Raw genomic sequence first — 12588 nt, 5'->3', positions numbered from 1 at the left:
ATTCACAGAGCTGTGCAACCATCGCCACAGTCCATTTTAGAACATTTTCGTTACCCCGAAAATAAACCCTGCACCCCTTAGCCATCATCCCCCAAACCCTCTGTCCTCCTCAGGCCCTGGGGACCACGGGTCTGCTTTTCGTCTCTGTCGATTTGCCTCTTCTGGATATTTCGTATAAATGGATCCCAGAATATGTGGTCTTGTGTGTGCGTGTGTGTGTGGCAAGAACATTTAACATCAGATCTACTCTCCTTACACATTTTTAACTGCACAACACAGTATTATTAATTACAGGCATGATGTTGTCCGGCACATCTCAGGAACTTACTCATCTTGTATGACTGGGACTTCGCACCCGTCAAACGACTTCCCGTCCCCCCTCCCCCCAGGCCCTTGAACCCCTATTCTGTTCTCTGCTTCTGCGACTTTGACTGTTTTCGACCTCTCGTCTAAGTGAGCTCGTGCAGCCCATGTCCTTCTGTGACTGGCTTGCTCCCCTTAGCATGATGTCTTCTGGGTCCACCCATGTCGTTACAAATCATAGGATTGCCTTCCTTTTTAAGGGCTGAATAATATTCCATTGTATGGATGTACCACTTTTCCTTTATCCATTTGTCTGTTGAACATTTAGGTTGTTTCTGTATGTTGGATATTGTGAATAAATATGTGGTCTTTTGTGTCTGGCTTCTTTCACTTGATGATGTTTTCGACTTTCATCCATGTTGCCACATATGTCAGGACTTCATTTCTTATTATTGTCAAATAATATTCCACTCTACGGATGGGTCACATTTTATTTATCCATGTATCAATGGATGGACCTTTAGGTTGTTTTTACTTTTTGGTTATTAGGAATATTGTGCCCCTCCCCCCCCCTTTTTTTTGGGGGGGTGAGGAAGATTGGCCCTGAGCCAACATCTATTGCCAATCTTCCTCTTTTTTTTCCTCCCCAAAGCGCCAGTGCATAGTTGTCTATCCTAGTTGTAAGTCCTTCTAGTTCTATGTGGGACGCCGCCTCAGCATGGCCTGATGAGCGGTGTGTAGGTCCGTGCCCAGGGTCCAAACTGGCAAACCTCAGGCTGCCAAAGCGGAGCGTGCAAAATGAACCACTCGGCCACGGGGCCAGCCCCCCATTTTTTCTAGATGGCAATCATTTTCCTGGTCTGCCAAGAAGCTCTGACCTTACTCGGAGCCTCAGTTTCCACTTTTGTAAAATGAGGGAAAGGGTCCTAACAGCAGCATTAATTTAGTGCCGACTGCATGCCAAGTACCATACTCGCAAGGATTCACTTGGTGCCCCTGCTCCACAAACTTGCAGACTTGGAAACAGAGGCCCAGGCGGGGGAAGAATACAACCGAAGCCACCACCCAACCAGTGCCAGGGGTGGGACCCCACCTGCACACCCCAGGTTCTTACAGCAGCCACCCACCCCTGGGAGCCCGCGGGGCTGGGAGGGCTCAGCGGAAAGGTCACGTGATGCATCCGGCACTGGTCCTGACCGACGGGGAAGAGCTGGGAAAACAGGAGCTTTTCGGACTCAGAGTGAGACGCCTTCCCATCCCAGCCTCTTTTCTGGCTGTGGGGCTGGGGCAGGATTGCCGCTGTTTACCGGGTGTCCGCTGTGTGCGAGGTGCTCCCCGCGTGTGTCTAAACACACAGAATCTCTTGGCACCGTCCCCCGGGCCCTGGGAGGACGGGTTGTTTATCTCAGGCAGGAAGCTGGCTCAGAATAGGCACCGGCTGGGGGACAGTGTGTTAGAGGCAGGGGCCGGGAATCGAACCCCAACCAGACCGCAAGCGCTCCCAGCTGCTGTCTACCGGGTCGCGTCTGTACCGAGCATGCGCAGACTTTTTCCCTTGTCATTATTCCGTAAACAATACAGCAAAGCAACTGTTTACATAGCATTTATCTTGTGTCAGATGTTGTAATTAATCTAGAGATGATTTAAAGCAGACAGAAGGATGTGGGTAGGTTATACGCAAATACTACGTTGTTTTATTACATCAGCGACCTGAGCGTCCGTGGATTTTGGTATCCGCGGGGGTCCTGGAACCAAGCCCTGGCGAATACGGAGGGAAAACAGTAATTGGAATGTGACATTATAACGACTCTGGTTTCTGTCTTCTTTCACTCAAGATCACATTTGTGAGATTCATCCACGTTGTGCAAAGCAGTAGTGTGCTCGTTCTCATTACTCTGCAGGATCCCATTGGAGCAACTTGCCAGAATTTATTGATCCATTCTTCTTCTTCTTCTTTTTCTTTTTGCTGAGGAAGATTGGCCCTGAGCTAACATCTGTGACAATCTTCTTCTGTTTTGTATGTGGGTTGCCGCTGCAGCTTGGTTTGACAAGTGGTGGAGGTCCACGCTGGGGATCGAAACCCACAGATCAGGCTGCCAGAAGCAGCGTGTGCTGAACTTAACCACTAGGCCACCGGGCCAGCCTGCTCCATTCTATTCCTGATGGGTGTTTGAATGATTTCCAGTTTGGTGCCAGGCAGGTGGTGTTCCACATCGACCAACACTTGATATTGTCACTCTTTTTAATTTTAGCTGTTCTCGTGGGTGTGTATCGGTATTTCATTGTGGTTCTAATTTCTTTCCCTCATGTTTAAAAACATTGAACATCTTTTCATCAGCTTACGGCCATTCATATATCTTCTTTTGCTAAGTGTCCAAGGCTTTCGCCTATTTTTTGCTGGGTTATTTGTCTTTTAATTAATTATTGAGCTCTCTAGACCCTGGAGACTAGTTCCTCATTAAATACATGGATTGCGAATATTTCCTTCAACTTTTGGCATGACTTAATTTTTCTGACGTTGCCTTTTGAAGAGCAGAAGTTTTAAATTTTAATGAAATCCAATTTATTGATTTTTTTCTTTTAGGATTAATGCTTTTGTGTCTTAAGAAATCTTTGCCTCTCCTAAGCAGGCAAATATTTTCTCCTATGGTTTCTTCTAGAAGTTTTATAAAGTTTAGCTTTCACATTTAGGTCCAGGTGCCATTCTGAGTTGATTTTTGTGCATGGTGTGAGGTAGGGGTTCAAGTTAATCTTTTCTGGTGTAGATACCACATTGAATTACACTGTTACCTTTGTAGAAAATCAGTGACCAATCTATGTCTACTATGTCCCACCAATCTATGTCTACTCCTACACCAAGATACCAATATCACACTATCTCGATGAGTGAAACTTTATAGTAAATCTTTTCTGTTTTTTGAGGAAGATTAGCCCTGAGCTAACTGCTGCCAATCCTCCTCTTTTTGCTGAGGAAGACTGGCCCTGAGCTAACATCTGTGCCCATCTTCCTCTTCTTTATATGTGGGACGCCTGCCACAGCATGGCTTGCCAAGCGGCGCCATGTTCGCACCCGGGATCCGAACCGGCGAACCTGGGTTGCTGAAGCGGAACGTGAGAACTTAACCGCGGCACCACTGAGCTGGCCCAAGTATAGTAAATCTTAAAATCAGCAAAAGTTCTCCAATTTTGTTCTTGTTTTACCAAATTACATCAAATCTAAGTCCTTAATTTTTCCTCATACATTTTAGAATAAAATGGTTAATTTCTACCAAAAACATCTGCTGTGATTTTGATTGGGATTTCATCGTGTCTGATAAGTTTAGGGAAAGTTGACTTCTGAACATTACTGAGTCTTCTGATCCAAGATTAAGGTATAATTCTCCATTTATTTAGACCTTCTTTAACTTGTCTCTGCAATATTTTGTAACTTTTAGTGTACAGGTCTTCCGTAAATTTTGTTAAATTTATTTCTTAGTATTTTATATCGTAAATTGTATTGGCTTTTAAGCTTCATTTTCCAGTTATTTATTGCTTATATGTGGAAATTCAACTTTTTTTTATTGCCCTTCTATCCTGCGACCTTGATAAATTCACTTCTTAGTCCTAGTTTCTGTTTTTTCCTTTTTGTAGATTCCTTAGGATTTCTACATAGACTGTTAGGTATTTTGCAGATAAAGACTGTTTTATTTCTTCTTCTCCAATACATGAATTTTTTTTCGTGTTGTATTGCACTGGCTGAATCTTTTAGTACAACATTGAATAGAAACATTAAGAACAGAAATCCTGTCTTATTCCCAAGCTTAAAGGGATAACATTTAGTCTCTCACTATTAAGTATCATGTTAACTGTAGGGTTTTCATAGATACTGTTTATCAGAATGAAGAAGATCTCTTCTATCACTAATTTGATGAGAGTTTTATGAGGAATGGGTGATGAAATTTGCTTAATGCATTTTCTGCATCTTTTATGGTAATCAAACTATTTTCTTCTTTATTCTCTTGATAGGATAGATTAATTAGATTGGTTTTTTGTTGTTAAGACAGTCTTGAATTTTTTAGGTTAAACCAAATTGATCATGACGTATTATCATTTATTACATATTGTTTGCTTTGTTTTGCTAATATTTTATTATTTTTACATTCATGTCCATGGGGCACATTAAAAAGAATTAGACAAAATTCAACACCTTTTATGATGAAAACCACTCAATAAACTAGGAATAGGAGGGAAATTCCTCAACATGATAAAGGCCATGTATGAAAAAGCCACAGGTAACATCATACACAGTGGAGAAAGACTGAAAATTTTTTTTAAAGATTTTATTTTTTTCCTTTTTCTCTCCAAAGCCCCCCAGTTCATAGTTGTATATTCTTCGTTGTGAGTCCTAGTTGTGGCATGTGGGACACTGCCTCAGCGTGGTGTGATGAGCAGTGCCATGTCCGTGCCCAGGATTCGAACCAATGAAACACTGGGCCGCCTGCAGTGGAGCGTGCGAACTTAACCACTCGGCCACGAGGCCAGCCCCAGACTGAAAATTTTCCCCCTAAGATTAGAATCAAAACAAGGATGCCTGCTGTTGCCACTTCTATTCAACACAGTACTGGAAGTTCCAGCCAGAGCAACTAGGCAAGAGAAAGAAATCATTGGAAAATAAGAAATGAAATTATCTCTGTTCATAATGACATGATTTTGTCTGTAGAAACTCCGAAAGAATCCACAAAAACAACAGCAACCCTGTTAGAGCTACCAACAAATTCGGCAGTGTTGCAGGATATAAAATCAACACACAAAAATCAGTTGTGCTTCTATATATTAGCAATGAACAATCCCAAAAGAAAATTAAGAAAACAATTCCATTTATAATAGCATCAAAAAGAATAGGAATAAATTTAACCCAAAAGATGAAAGACACGGACACTGGAAACTGAAAAACATTGCTGAAAGAAATGAAACAAGACCCAAATTAGCAGAAAGACATCCTATGTCCATGGTTTGGAAGAATTAATATTATCAACGTGATTGTACTATCCAAAGAGATTTACACATGCAATGCAATCGCTATCAAACTCTCAACAGTGTTTTTTGCGGAAATAGAAAAATCCAACCTAAAACTCATATGGAATTTCAAGGAACCCTGAATAGTCAGAACAATCTTGAAAAAGAAGGACAAGGTGAAAGGACTCACACTTCTTGATTTCCAAACCCACCACAAAGGTACAGTAATCAGAAGAGGGTGGTATTGGCATCGGGACAGACATCTAGACCAACGGAATAGAATAGAGAGCTCAGAACCAACTCTGACGATGAAATTTTTTTTCGACGAGGATGCCAAGACCACTCAATGGGGATCAGACGGTCTTCTCAGCAAAGGGTGCTGGGAAAACTGGATATGCACGTGAAAAAGAAGGAAGTTGGATCACACCTTACACGATATACAGAAATTAGGATCAAAGAGCTAAATTAAGAGCTAAAACTATAACACTCTTAGAAGAAAACCTTGGGTAAAATCTTCATGACCTTGGATTTGGCAGTGGTTTCTTAAGTACGACATCAAAAGCACAGGCCACAGAAGCAAAAATAGATAAATTGGACTTTATCAAAATTAAAAACTTTTGTGTATCAGAGGATACTATGAAGAGTGAAAAGACAACCCACAGAATGGAAGAAAATATTCCTTATACATCTGACAGGGGATCAATATCCAGAATATAAAAAGAACTCCTATAACTCAATAACAAGCAACTTAATTCAAAAACAGGGGGCCGGTGGCGCAGCGGTTAAGTTCGCACGTTCCGCTTTTCGGCGGCCTAGGGTTCGCCGGCTCGGATCCCAGGTGCGGACATGGCACCGCTTGACAAGCCATGCTGTGGTAGGCGTCCCACATATAAGTCGAGGAAGATGGGCACGGATGTTAGCTCAGGGCCAGTCTTTCTCAGCAAAAAAGAAAGAGGAGGATTGGCAGATGTTAGCTCAGGGCTAATCTTACTCCAAAAAAAAAAAAAAAACCCCAAAAAACAAAACTAAAAACAGGCAAAGGACTCGAATAGACATTTCTCCAAAGAAGATGTACAAATGACCAACAAGCACGTGAAAAAAATGTTCACTAGGGAAATGCAAATCACTTCTCTCCCATTAGATGACTATTATGAAAAAAAAAAAAGGAAAGTAACAAGTGTTAGTGAGGACGTGGAGAAACTGGGAGCCCGTGCATCGCTGGTGGGAATGTAAAATGGCACAACTGCTGTGGAAAACAGTATGGAGGTTCCTCAAAAGACTAAACCAGAGTCACCATGTGATCCAGCAACTCCACTTCTAGGCCGATATCCAGAAGAATTGAAAGCTGGGACTCAAACAGATACTGGTACGCCCATGTTCACAGCAGAATTATTTACAATGACCAAAAGGTGGAAACAACCCATGTCCATTGACAGATAAATGGATAAACAAAATGTAGTAAGTCCACACAGTGGAATATTATTCAGCCCTGAAAAGGAAGGAAATTGTGACCTATGCCACGATGTGGATCAACCTTGAAAACATTCTGTTAAGCAAAATACGTTAGTGACAAAAGGAGAAATACTGTATGATTCCATTTGTATGAGGTACATAGAGTAGTCAGATTCACAGAGACAGAAAGTAGAATAGTATTGCCAGAGGTTGGGGGTAGGAGGGTATTAGGAGTTATTGTTTAATGGGTACAGAGTTTCAGTTTGGGTTGACAGAAAAGTCCTGGAGATGGGTGGCGGCAATGGTTGCACAGCCATTTGAGTGAACGTAATGCTGCTGAATTCTGCACTTAAAAATGGTTAAGATGGGGGCCGGTCCCATGGTGGAGTGGTTAAGTCCACGTGCCGGGCTTTGTCGGCACAGAGTTTGCCAGTTCGGATCCTAGGTGTGGACCTAGCACCGCTCATCAAGCCATGCTGTGACGGCCTCCCACACAGAAGAACTAGAGTGACTTACTACTAGGATATACAGCTATGTACTGGGACTTTGGGGAGAAAAAAAAGAGGAAGATTGGTAACAGATGTTAGCTCAGGGCCAATCTTCCTCAGCAAAAGAAAGAAAGAAAGCAGAAAGTGGTTGAGATGGTCAATTTTATGTTTTGTATATTTTACCACAATTTTTGAAAAATTTTAAGAAACTGAAGGCCAAAAAGAGTTTTTCAACATTCCAAAGCTGGAAGACTTTATCACCAGCCGACCTGCATGCACAACAGGAAGTGTCACAGAAAGCCCTTCAGGCAGAAGGAAAAAGATACCAGATGGAAATCTGGATCTACACAAAGGAACGAAGAGCGTCAGAAATGGTAACGATTTGGGTAAATATACAAGCTGTTTTTCTTATCATTCAAATCTCCTTAAAAGAAAATTGCCTGTTGAAGCAAAAATAATCACAATGCATTGTGGAGTGTATAACCTCTGCAAAAGTACTATGTATGATAACCGCACAAATGCAGCGAGGGAGGAAATGCCAATGCACCATCACAGGGTTCTGGCGCCCTGTGTGAATTGGTGGTGGGTCATTTGAAGGTGGTCTGGGCTGAGTTAAAGGTGGAGAACATACGCTCTAGAGCACACTCTAAAATAACAGAGCGAATAGCCGTAGCCAACAGACCTCAAAGTGGACTCATAAAAAAATAATCGATTAATCCAAAAGAGGGTTGAAGAAGGGAACAAACACCAGATGAGGTAGATTTTTAAAAAATCAGGATGATAGATTTCCACTTAACCGTACTAACAACCAACCTAAACTTTGAAAACACCCACTTATAAGACAGAGGCGGTCAGACTGGACTGTCTGTTGTGGACCGTGTGCTGCCCCCAAGAAGTGCGCTTTAAATATAAAGATCATTTACACAAGTTGACTCAAAATGGAAATTTATATATTTAAATGTTTATGTTAGAAAAGAAGAGGGTTTACAACCAATGATGTAAGATTCCGCTATAAGAGGCTAGGCAAAGTAGAGCAAATTAAACCGAAGTAAACAAAAGGAAGGAAATAAACTTAAGAATGGAAACCGATTATATAGGAAATTGACCAAAAATAAGGAAATTCAATTTTTAAAAAGCTGGTTCTTTGAAAAGGTTAATAAAATTCTCACTAGATTAAATCAAGAAAATAAATGAAAAAAAATTACTAAATTCAGTAGTGAAAGAAGGGACATCATTGCATTTCCTAAAGAAATTAAAAAAATAAAAAAGGAACATTATGGACAATATTATGCCAATGAATTTGGCAACTTAGTTGAAATGGACAAATTCCCTGAAACACGCAAATTACCAAAATTGGCACAAGAAGAAATAAGATATCTGAATAGCATTATAACTATTAAAGAAATTAATTCATAATTGAAAACCTTTCCCCAAAGAAAATTCAAGGGCCAGACAGCCTCACAGTTGAATTCTATTAAACATTTCAGGAAGATGTGAAATCAATTTTACAGAAACTCTTTCAGAGCAGAGAGGAGGGAAGAGAGCTCACCAACTCGCTTAACGAGGCCAACATTACCCTGAAACCAAAATCAGACAATACAATAAAAAGAATTTTATTGTACAATAAAAGAAAAAGTACCACCTATATCCTTCATGAACATAGACATAAAAATCCTTAACAAGATATTAACACATCTATTACAGCAATATATAAAAAGGAAAATATCTCTTGGGAAAGTGGTATTTACTCCAGACTACAAGATGGATTTAACCATCATAAATCTGTCAATGGAATTCACCACATTAATAGAATTTTGGAGACAAATCATATCATTGCAATAAATGAAGAAAATAACTTGACACAATTCAACACGCATTCATAATAAAAATTCTTGGCAAACCAGAAATTGAATGAAATCTTCTCAACTTAATACAAGGCATCTACAAAGACTCCTACTAACATTTTACTTAATGGTAAAAGACCGAACACACCCCCTCTAGGATCAGAAACAGGGTAAGGATGTCCACTGTCACCACTTTTACTCAATACTGTAGTGGAGATCCTGGCCAGGGCAACAAGGCAGGAAAAAGGAAATAAAAGGTAGCAGATTGGAAAAGAAGTAAAATTCTCTTTATTTGTGGATGACATGATTACGTACATAGAAAATCCTAAGTATTTTAACAAAAAAGAAACTAGCACTAAAGAGTGATTTTAACAAGGTTGCAAGATACAAGGTCAATATATGAAATTAATTGCATTTTTATGTATTACTAACCAACAACTGGAAAATAACATTTAAAAATATTATTTATAACAGTGTCACAAAATATAAAATACTCATATATAAGGCTAATAAAATATGTGCAGGATGTGGGCACTGAAAACTATAAAACACGGATGAGAGAATTTAATGAGAATGTAAATAAATGGAGAGAGAAACCATATTCACGAGTTAGAAAGCTCGCATTGTTAAGATGTCAATTCTTCTCAAATCTACCTATAGTTTTCAATGCAATCCCAATCAGAATCCCAGTAATTTTTTGGTAGAAATTGACAAGCTGATATTCAAATTCACGTGGAAATGCAAAGGACCAGGAATGGTCAAGATAGCTTTGAAAATAACAAAGCTGCAAAGCGAACACTATCTGACTTCAAGATTTATTATACAACTATAATAATCAAACAGTGTGTTATTGATATAAATACAGACAAATAGATCAATGGTATAGAATAAAAAGTCTGGAAATAAAACTGATCAAAACCCCAGCAAACTCTTGTAGAAAATGACAGGCCGATTCTAAAGTTTATATAGAAATTCAAGGACTTAGAATATCAAAGATGGAGGGCTTTACTATCTGATTTCAAGACTTCCCATAAAGCTACAGTAATCAATAGCGTGGTATTGATATAAGGACGTATGTCACACACACAGAACAGAGAGCCCAAAAGTAGACCCACAATTGCTTTTCCATAAACATGTCCACATAATTCTATGGCAGGAAAAGAGAGTCTTTTCAATAAATGGTGCTGGGAACAACTGGATATTTGCATGAACAAAATTGAACCTAACACACACACACACACAAATTATCTCAGAATGAATCATAGACTTAAATGTAAGGGCTAAAACTATAAAACTCCTAGAAAAAAAAATTGGAGAAAATCTTCAGGAACTTGGGGTAGGCAAAGATTTTTTAGACAAGACGCTAAAAGCACTGACCATAAAAGAAAAAGAAAAAGATAAGTGGGACTTCATCAAAATTAAAAACTTCTGTTCTTCAAAACACATAATTAGGAAAAGGAAAATGTATGCCAAAACCTGGGAGGAAATATTTGCAATATGTATTTCGCAAAAGAAGTTGAGTCCAGAATATATAATTACCCTTATAACTCCATAATAAAAAGATTAAAAAATCCAACTTTAAAAAGAGCAAAAGCCTTGAACATTTTCAAAAAGAAGACACATGAATGGCCAAGAAACCCATGAAGATATTCAACATCTACAATCACCATGGAAATTCAAATTAATGCCACAAAGAGATATCACCACATGTCTTCAGAAAGGCTAAAATTTTTAAAGACTGACAATACCAAACATTGGCAAAAACGTGGAGCAGCTAGAATTCTAACAACTTGTTGAAGGGAGTGTAAAACGGCACCCCCACTTTGGAAAACCCGTTGGCAATTTCTCGTCAAGTTGAACATACATTTACCCTATGACTCAGAAATTTCTCTTGGGTATTTACTCAAGAGAAATGAAAACATGTGTCTACAAAAAGACTTGACACAAATGTTCACGGAAGCTTTATTCATAACATCAGAAAACTGGATATAACCCAAATGCTCATTAATAATAAATTGCAGTGTACTCATACGATGGAATATCACTCATGGGCAAAAAGGAACATACTACATCCGTGTGACAACATGGATGAATCCAAAACTGTTACGCAGAAAGAAAGAAGCCAGTCCCCAAAGTGTTCAGACATTATTTCAATTGTATGAAATTCTAGTCCGGGCAAAGCTCATCAGTCGTAATGTAAATCAGATCCGTGATTACCTGGAGGAGTTAAGATTGGCTGGAAAGAGGCTCAAAAAGACCTTCTGGGATCATAAAAAGGTTCTATATCTTGATTTGTTTGGTGATTACACAAGCACATATATTTTTCAGAACTCAATGAACCGTACACTCATAGTGTGAGTGTTTTAGTATACATAAATTATGTTTCTATAATGTTGGTTTAAAAAGAACTCATTGAAGAGATTTAACAGCAGATTACTGACAACAGAAGGAAAGAACAGGAATCTTGAAGACAGATCCATAGCAATTATCCACGATGGAGCTCTAAGACAAAAGAATGGTACCAAAAGCCCCGCAAAAGACGTGCATGAAATATGGGGCCACTGTTAAACGATCTGCCACGTGTAGAATGAGGGCAGCATAAGGAGAGAAGAGAGAGCATGGGTCCAGAAGTCATTTTTAAGAAGCGCTTTTTGGAGAAATTTCCAAAATGCGTGAAGAACATCAACTCACAGATTAAAGAATCTCAGTGAACCCCAAGCAGTATAAAAACCAAGCAGGAAAAAACACCTAGGCATTTCATGGTAGAACTGCTGAAGCCAAAGAAAACTGAAAATCAGGAAAAGCATTCAGAGAGAAAAAAACATCACATTTAAGGGGAAAACAAGGGCGTCTGACTTTTCTTTTCTTTTCTTTCTTTTTACTGAGGAAGACTGGCCCTGAGCTCACATCCGTGCCCATCTTCCTCTACTTTATATGTGGGAAGCCTACCACAGCGTGGCTTGTCAAGCGGTGCCATGTCCGCACCCGGGATCCGAACTGGTGAACCCCAGGCCACTGAAGCAGAACGTGTGAACTTAACCACTGCACCACTCGGCTGGCACCCCCTACATATCTTTTTGGGGAGGACACCATTCAACCCACAATACATGCCAGAAGACAATGGAATGACACGTTTAAAGCACCGAGTGAAAAAAATGAACTGTTAACCTAGAATTCTATACCAGCGGTAACATCCTTTGAAAATGAAGCTGAACAAAAGGAGAAATAGATCAGTTGGACTTAATGAAAATTAAAAGGTTTGGTGCTTCAAAGGCTAGCATACCGAAAGCGAAAAGACAGCTCATGGAATGAAAGAAAATATCTGCAAAGCGTGGATTGGATAAGAGGTTTGCATCTAGAATATACAAAGAACTTTTGCAATTCAATCGTAAAAAGACAACCCAATTTTAAAATGGGCAAGGATCTGAGAAGACGTTTCTCAGAGAAGAGAGACACCTTCTCAAGTGTCCAAAAAGCACATGAAAAGATGCTCATTTGCTTTTAGG

This window comes from Equus caballus, chromosome 10 (assembly GCF_041296265.1).
Source record: "Equus caballus isolate H_3958 breed thoroughbred chromosome 10, TB-T2T, whole genome shotgun sequence".
Taxonomy (NCBI): Eukaryota; Metazoa; Chordata; class Mammalia; order Perissodactyla; family Equidae; genus Equus; species Equus caballus.
This window is presented reverse-complemented; position numbering follows the sequence as displayed.